Source organism: Vigna umbellata, chromosome 5 (genome assembly GCF_029865625.1).
Source record: "Vigna umbellata cultivar VRB3 chromosome 5, Vumbellata_1.0, whole genome shotgun sequence".
NCBI classification, from domain to species: domain Eukaryota; kingdom Viridiplantae; phylum Streptophyta; class Magnoliopsida; order Fabales; family Fabaceae; genus Vigna; species Vigna umbellata.
Genome location: NC_142169.1, coordinates 28,450,607 through 28,459,137, shown reverse-complemented (window position 1 = coordinate 28,459,137; position 8,531 = coordinate 28,450,607). Strand labels below are relative to the sequence as shown.

The 8,531-nt window shown below is 29.3% G+C and overlaps 1 pseudogene; it reads right to left on the bottom strand.

Moving 5' to 3' along the window:
* LOC124825528 (UDP-glycosyltransferase 73C1 pseudogene) lies at positions 1–1,724 on the bottom strand (annotated as a pseudogene).
* Positions 1,725–8,531: the final 6,807 nt, after the last annotated feature.

Here is an 8,531-nt window from a genome sequence, read left to right as displayed (position 1 = left end):
TTGCACAAATATAAAGACACATTTGAAAGATGTCATGGTATTAAAAAAAGATAGAAGATAATTAGTAAATTTGAAAAAGATCATGAACATGAGAATTAAGGGAAATACTAATAGGTTTATGGTAAATGAGATTATCACACTTCTATATCTGGATCTTTTGCATGATATCCTGGATGAGCAGGGTGACATTAGAATGAGAGGATCCCCCTTTCTCCACGGCTCTTTCAGCCATCTCACTCAATTCTTTGACCCTTTTTCTTCGTTCTTCACTTTCACTTGTCACATCCATTATCTCCGTTATTGCCTTTTCAACATCTTCCTTTTTGACTGCCACGCCAATTTCCTCTTCCTTGCCCCATGTCATCTGAATTTCCACCCCAACCTTCACTCCAACTTTTAGAACGTGCACCACAAAACTTTCATTCAAAAACTGATCCGCAAACAGTGGCCACGTAATCATTGGAACACCAGCACATATGGCCTCTAAGGTAGAGTTCCAACCACAGTGTGTTATGAACCCTCCAATTGCAGGGTGTGATAATATTAACAATTGAGGTGCCCAACCCCGAATCACAAGGCTTCTACAACTTGTTCTTTCCTCAAATCCATTTTCCTCGATCCACTTTTCCAATGCTGCTGAATGATTTCCTTCCCTGATGACCCAAATGAAGGGTCTTTCTGATGCTTCCAAGGCCAAACCAAGCTCTATCAACTGGGGTGCTGTTAAATTGCACAGGCTTCCAAGGCATGCATAGATTACACTCCCTCCCTTCTGACCATCAAGCCATTTTATATGTTCAGATTCATCAACTGAATCCCTACCTCTTTGAACCTTATCCAAGTGATCCTTGTTAATAAGAGACACAGGTCCTATGCACCACACTTTATCATCTTTCACCTTCTTGTAATCCCTTGCATATTCTGGCTCCAATTCTTCAAAAGAATTCATGATTACCCCATAAGTATCCATTTCAGCAGCCATAATTTCACTACTAAAATATTTCCAGCTTTCATTCATCGGCTGTGCAGACTGGGCTTTGGTGATTTCAATTTTGTCAGCGATACCAGGCACAACAAAGAAATCGGACTCAGACGTTATACTCTCCAGAGCATTATAGATCATTATATTATGCTTACACAGAAGAAAAAAGCAACTTACTCCGACAAAAGAAATCCTTGGAGTATTGAATATTTTGGCGATGTGGGATGTATATGGTAAGCACATATCAGATATGATGCAGCTTGGTGCTGGTGTTAACTCTTGAAATAGTTTTTCCACCGGTTGTTGCAGAAGGCTTGTTGCTTGGAAGAAACCTGTGGCAGTGCCTAGTGAAGGTATCATATCGAGATTCTCACACCCATGTGGTACTCCTGCTTCTTCACATGGGAATTGAACTTGAACTAATCTGATGGGAAAGCCAGACTGAATATAACGATCAAAGATTGAGGTGAAACGAGATGCATTATGTGGCGTTGTGACTACTGTCACAATAATATTGCGTTGCACCAATATTTTGGCGATGTCCATCATAGGGATCATGTGGCCTTGGGCCATCAATGGAAACAGGACAAAGTGTAGCTTTTGTTCTTGCGAAGGCATGCTTTTCGGGTGAAATGACAAGTACATACAAATCACAATACAATGAATTCGACTGGTTCATGTATAGTCTTTTTGTAAGTTATATATAATTGATGTATAGGTGAATGTTCACGTAAGCACTTACGTAACATAGGATTGTGTGCCGCTTCTGATTCAAGTATTTAGCTTTTTTGTCCTCTGGTTTCAATCACATCATTAGAAGTTTTTTTCTAAATATTAATCCATTTTAATTAAATTTACCTAAATGAATTCATCTTGATATAATTCGTAAACTACACTTATTCACATCCTTGATATCATCAATTTTATTTTTCTTCTTCTTTATCTATTTTCAAAAACAAATTGGAACTTCCGATCAATTTTCCAACGTGAAATTAGATATATTGAAAATTTGAAATATATTCACTTGAAATATATCTGGGTTGGTATATCAGGAAAATCAGGACAGCATATATAAAATAAAATAGTGATTATATTTTTCCTCTTTTCAAGGGTTATATTGTTGCTTGAAGAAATCTATTGTATGATTTTGATATTATCTTGTTGTCTTTAAGAATCATACAATAGGTAAGATATTTGCGTTTCATTCCACACAAGACATGTACGGGAGGAGTAAGAATGAAAATGACTTTATCCCACTTTTTTATGTAAAAGATATCTATAACAAATATTCTTTTCTGACACGTTTCATAAAATTAATAAATAACAATTAAATTTAGAATATAATTAATAAGTTATTATATTAACTAAATTAAAAATTATTGATATTTAAAATAATCTATAATATTAATAAAAATTATATATTAACTTGTGAATTAAAATTAAAATTAATTTATAATATTATAGCTACTTACTATTATTAATTTTAAATTATTTCATATTTTCAAATTAGAAACTAATGTAAATAAATAATAAATTGTAATTCACAAGCTAAACCTTAACCAGGTGGCTGTTGTTTTTATTTTCCTTTCTGGTTTTTGGAAAAAATAGTGTTGTTGGTAGGTTTAGGAAAGATATTTTAAGTTTCGGGGGTTTCAAGAATCATCAATTCAGGAGGACATCGTCAGAGGGACAATGTTGTTGATGTGCAAAAATGTTTTGGACACTGTCGCTAATCTCACCAAAAGAAATGTTGGTGGAGTCATTAGAACTGGTCTCAACGTTGTTGTTCAAGAGTTGATGGCCTCACCGCCTTCTTAGGTCAAATATGCATCGACTTTGGTAGTTGATTGTTGCATGATGTCTTGGATAAGGGAAGTGATGGCAAGATGAGAAGAGCCTCCTTCTTCAACAGCTCTGTTTCCCATTTGGCTAAATTTGCATACCCTTTCTCTTCTCTGTTTGCTTTCTTCTCCATCTTCATCCATCACCATGCATATTGCCCTCTTAATATCATCCTTCTTCACCATCACACCTCTCTTCTCTTCCTCTCCCCCACTTCAACGGAACTTCTACCCCAACGCTCACCCCAATCTTCAACACATCAGTAACAAGCTTCCCATTAAAAAACTGATCAGCAAATAAAATGTATTATAAACAAGAATAAACTATACTTCACTTCATCTAACATAGAAAACTCAATTATTTTCGTAATAAATACTATAATATTTGTTCAGAAAATAATAGTAATAATAATAATTAAATAATGTTACTTGGGTATTTAAAATGTTAAAGTAAAATTAATAGTTATCTATGTGCTTTAATTTGAAATATCTAGGGCTATATAAGGCCCATTTACGGTTGGAGAATTTGTCAATGATATTAGAACATATCACAGATTAATCTTTACATGTCGTATAATTTTTTTTAAACTATATTTTTTTAGATACTATATAAAAATACATTAGAATACATATTATTAAATACCAATTTTAACACAGATAGCATAAACATAGACACTAATATCTAAATTTGTTTATATGTGCATTCATAAGTATATGTGTGTAAATTATATTACTTATACGATGAAAATTTAAATTATAAAAAAAATGTATATAATGTTAGATTATGAATATTTTTAAATTAATAATAATGAGCAATAAACCCTTTATTAATCAAGCAATCTTTAATATTCCATAAAATATTATCTGATTGGTTATGGGTAATAATGGATCAAATAATGTATTTTATTTTTTAATTGTGGAGCTTCACTAGTACAAAAACTATAAAATTCAATAAAATTGAGCGGGAGATTGAAAATTCATCCACTTTATCTTAGCGCGTAAGACCCTCTTTTCTTATCGAACTTTTCTCGAACCAAGTTTGACGACCATCACATGTAATCTTTATTTCATTTGATACAAATACATGTTAATTAATTACTTTATGTATGATTTTTGTTTGTTTTGACCGATTATTTTCGTGTTCTTGTCCTTCATATACGCATTCTGTTTCTATGTCCCTGGTGACAACACTTTATTATAACGAACCCACCTTTTGAAGGTTAGTTTTCATTTTCGTTTTGAAGAACTTATTTGTTGAATTTGTTTGTTGTTTTTTTTGTTGAACTTGTTTGTTGTTTGATTGAACTTATTTCTTGTTTGATTGAACTTGTTTGTTGGTTATTGTTGTTTGATGTTGATATCACACTACACGTTCATAGTTCTTGCTTTATAAAATACCAAAAATTAAAATTTGTTGTTTTTCTGCTTTTCAGGTCTCCTAGAGTTGTAAAAAAGAGATCACAATTAATTAAAAAAACAAAAAAAATAGATTAACATCGTATATTGACAAAATTCAATGTTAAGTTAACATCGTATGTGGACAAAATTTGACCTTATAATTTAACCTCCTGATATGACGTCTTTCGCGAATTCGCCGTTAAAAGGCCAAAATATTCGACATTGTACGCGATTTTTGTACTAGTGTCTTTAGGTTTTGATTTCTCTTCCAACGAGAATGAAAAGAAATAAACAAAAACAATTATATATAAACAATTAACGGGTTAGTGGGTTAAACAAATTGACTCACTAACTCATTTAGTTATAATTGTTTTTAATAAAAAAATTACAATTTTTTAATTCAAATATAAATAAACATCACACTAAAATGATGTTAAACTCCACACACAATTCAAAATAAAAACACAAAAGTATCATACAATCCAAGCATAATTCAAAAACAGTTTTTAATATTGATAATTTTTGTATCACTTGTCCATTTATAATATTAGAGTCCTGAATAGATAAATCTATAATATTTTTCTCTCTTTAAACTTCTTATTTATCACCATCTACAATATATAAAACTAATAATATTAAAACACAAAATAATAAATAATTAAATTAAATTAGGTGGGTTGGTGAGTCAACTTGTGAGTCAGGTTGAAAACTAACCCACATAAAAAATTACATATTTTTCAAACCTAATCCGACTCAAACTCCGAGTTGACTCACATATTAGAACCCATTTTTACAACACTAATATATATATATATATATATATATATATATATATTATATATAACCTAAATTGATAAGTTATAATTCATATTCTAAAGTCGTGAAGAAAGTCTGGGAATTAAAAGAAATTTCACAAACCGAAACAAAAGACGGAGAAGCAACTGATATTAGTTTCAGGGCTTCAACCTTGACGTGGACCCCACGAACATGCTAAGCTTTTCAATTCTCATACGGAAAGTGAATGACAATTGTGTTTTAGGCCACTGGAATTGTATCTGAAACTTTTTTTTATTGAAATGTGGACAAAAATAATATTCCACCGATAATTTTTTATAATATTTTCCTTTCAAAAAATTAATCGGTGTTCCTTAAAATGCCATAAAATGTCTCTTAAATTTCATACAATGAGAGTGTGTGGTAAGTGTTTAGAGTAATATGTATCTAAACCGTGCCCATGATCCAAATTGAAAAAATTCAATACGACGTAGATGAAAAACATACCACGCGTATACAAAAAATTGATTATCTACCGAGTATCGTGTCTAAAATAATACTTATTTTTTACAGCCTGGCATAATTATATTAGGAGTGCTTCTCCCTACACCTCACCAGTCACACTCCTACACCTCCCAATTGATAGTTATATCTTTCATTTAAAAAAATCTAAAAAATTATAATAATGATTTAATGATTTTTCAACTGCCAAGAACTCTTAATCCTATACTATTATACTGTAACTCCTGCATGCACACTATGCTGTTTTAGTTTTATGCTTTTATTTAGGTGTTTTAGTTTTTATTTTGTTTTTCATTTTCTTATATATATTATTATAATAAATATGTTTAAAATAATCAAATAAATATATAATAATAAGTAGTTAATAAATAATACTTAAATAACTACAAATTATAAATTAAGAAATAAATTAATAAGTCAAATATTAAAAATTTAAGCATAATAAATATTATTTAAATAAATAAATAATTTCAAAAACATTAACAAACAGATATAAATTTCAAATTAATTACATTATAAATAATATTTAAATAAACATCAAATATTAAAAATTAAAAAAAGTTAACAAATCAATAAAAAAAGTTTTAAAAAACAACAAAAACACAACAAATTAAATTTAAATTAATAAAGGGTTAAATATGTTTTTAGTCCCTAAACTATTGGCCGTTTCTGGTTTTCGTCCCTCTTTCAAAGTAAGGTACAATTTGGTCCTCATTTTGTTCGAAACGTTCGTTTTAGTCCTCGGAATTTTGGTTTTAGTCCTCATTTGTTGCTAAATGAGGACCAAAGTTTTAAACAGTGTTTAGTTTTCGAGGACTAAAACGAACGTTTCGAAAATAATGAGGACCAAATTGTACCTTACTTTGAAAGAGGGACGAAAACCAGAAACGACCAATAGTTTAGGGACTAAAAACATATTTAACTCATTAATAAATGAATCAAAATCTAAAAAAAATATAGAACAAATAATTAAATAATAATTCATATGAAAAATAAAATATCAATAAATAATTATAGACTAAAAAATAAACAAACAAATTTAAATTTCGAAATTAAGAAAAATTAATTACATTAAAAATAAAATTTAAATAAATATCAAATATAAAAATAAAATACAAAATTACAAAATATTAACTACAAAATATTTAATATTTAAATAAACTAAAAATAATATAAAAAACAAATCAAGTTTAAAAAACAATTAAATGTAATAAAGCAAATAAAAGGAATGAAAAAGCAATGCTTGAACGCATTCCAAGCTGTGACAACAGTAAAACCGCACTTCCAAGTGCGGTAGCCGCATTTTCAATTGCGGCGCGGTATGAACCACACTTTCAACTGCGGTTAGACGGTACGACGAGCTCTAAATCGCACTTCCAATTGTGAAGAGTTCTGCAACCCCTCTTCCAACACTGGCATGCTCTCAATTAGTGGGGTTAAGGCCTCGACTTTCGTCCCATCCAGCTTACAAATGCATCCCAAGCACATACAATCTTAGCATACAAATAGCATATACAAATACTACATACAAACAATTCATACAAACAACATATATAAACGCGACAACAAGTAAAGTGAGAGAAATGGGAGGAGCACTGTGAGAAGAGAGGAGAAAGGGGTGTAGGATTTCAAACAAGAGTACAATTAGAATAATAGAAAAATAAGAAGATGTAGAGATACTGGTGAGTTGTAGAAACAAACACTCTTATATTAGTTTGTGATTGATATATTTACATATAAATAATGAATTTGAAGGATTTAATAATAATTTATTGTGGCTGCAGTGCATGGATACGGAAGGTGTAAGAGTTTTGGCGTCACAAAATTCTCTGCCAAAAAGATGCAAACAAAGTTGATAACACAAATACGTGTTGTCACTCTTTGCATGTGATGGTCAGCTCAGGAACTTCTACTTATCTCTCCCTACCACCTCTTCAGCTGCAAAGATAAGCTTCCTTATGTGAATCCATGAAATTTATATTACATCACCAAACGAAAATTATTAGGAAAATTTAGTTAATAATCATTTATTTATGTGTTTAATCTAAAGTTTAAATAAATAAATTACATAAAAATATGATACTCTTTCGAGGGTTGACTATGCTCCAATCGTCCAATTCTCTTCAAGAATGCAATCCACACAAACCGGTGAAAGATACTCCGACACTCAAGTCAGATAATTTTCATAAAGAGTTTTCTATTTTTCTAAGATAGAAAAATGTATCTTTCTTTAGCTGGACATTAATAGTATATTTACAGGGCTTATAACAATCAAGTCCATTAATTAATCATTAATACCATTTAATATGACAATCAAACCATTAATATCGTATATTTATATTTGACAGAACAATCAAAACATTAATGTTGCATATACGACAGTCAAACCATTAATACTTGTTAATATAACTATTAACTACTCATAAATAACCGTGACACTCTTAATTAGACTTTAATTAAATTTGGAAGATAAAAGAATAGAAAAGTTTAATAAAAATATGTGAATAATGAAAAATAATAAGAATCAATATTGGAAGTCTTATATTTATATACGTGGTTATAAATATCATTTTACAAAATCCATTTATTTGAGATTAATTTATGTTTGAAGTCTAATTTTTAACCATAAAAATTAAAATATGATATAAAATAACAAATAAATAATTTAATAATGACATTATTAATAAACTAAAAAAAATAAATAACAAAATATTGAAAATAATATACTTTATTTAAAAATTTATGTTAAATTTAAATAATATTTTAAAAATAATCTCACCAACTATATTATTAGAAGGTGAAAATTGTAAATTCCTTAAACTTTTAAAGATATAAAAATAACTAACTATTTCAGTATCAATTTGTTTTTCTAAAATTAATGTTCATATTGCAAAATTTAAAATTCGAAATATATAGTAAAAAAGTTTGAATTTGAAATGGTAACAAGCTTGAATTTGAAAATCAAAATGTAAAATAAATATATAAAAATTGAAGCATTTTTAATGGACCCCAGG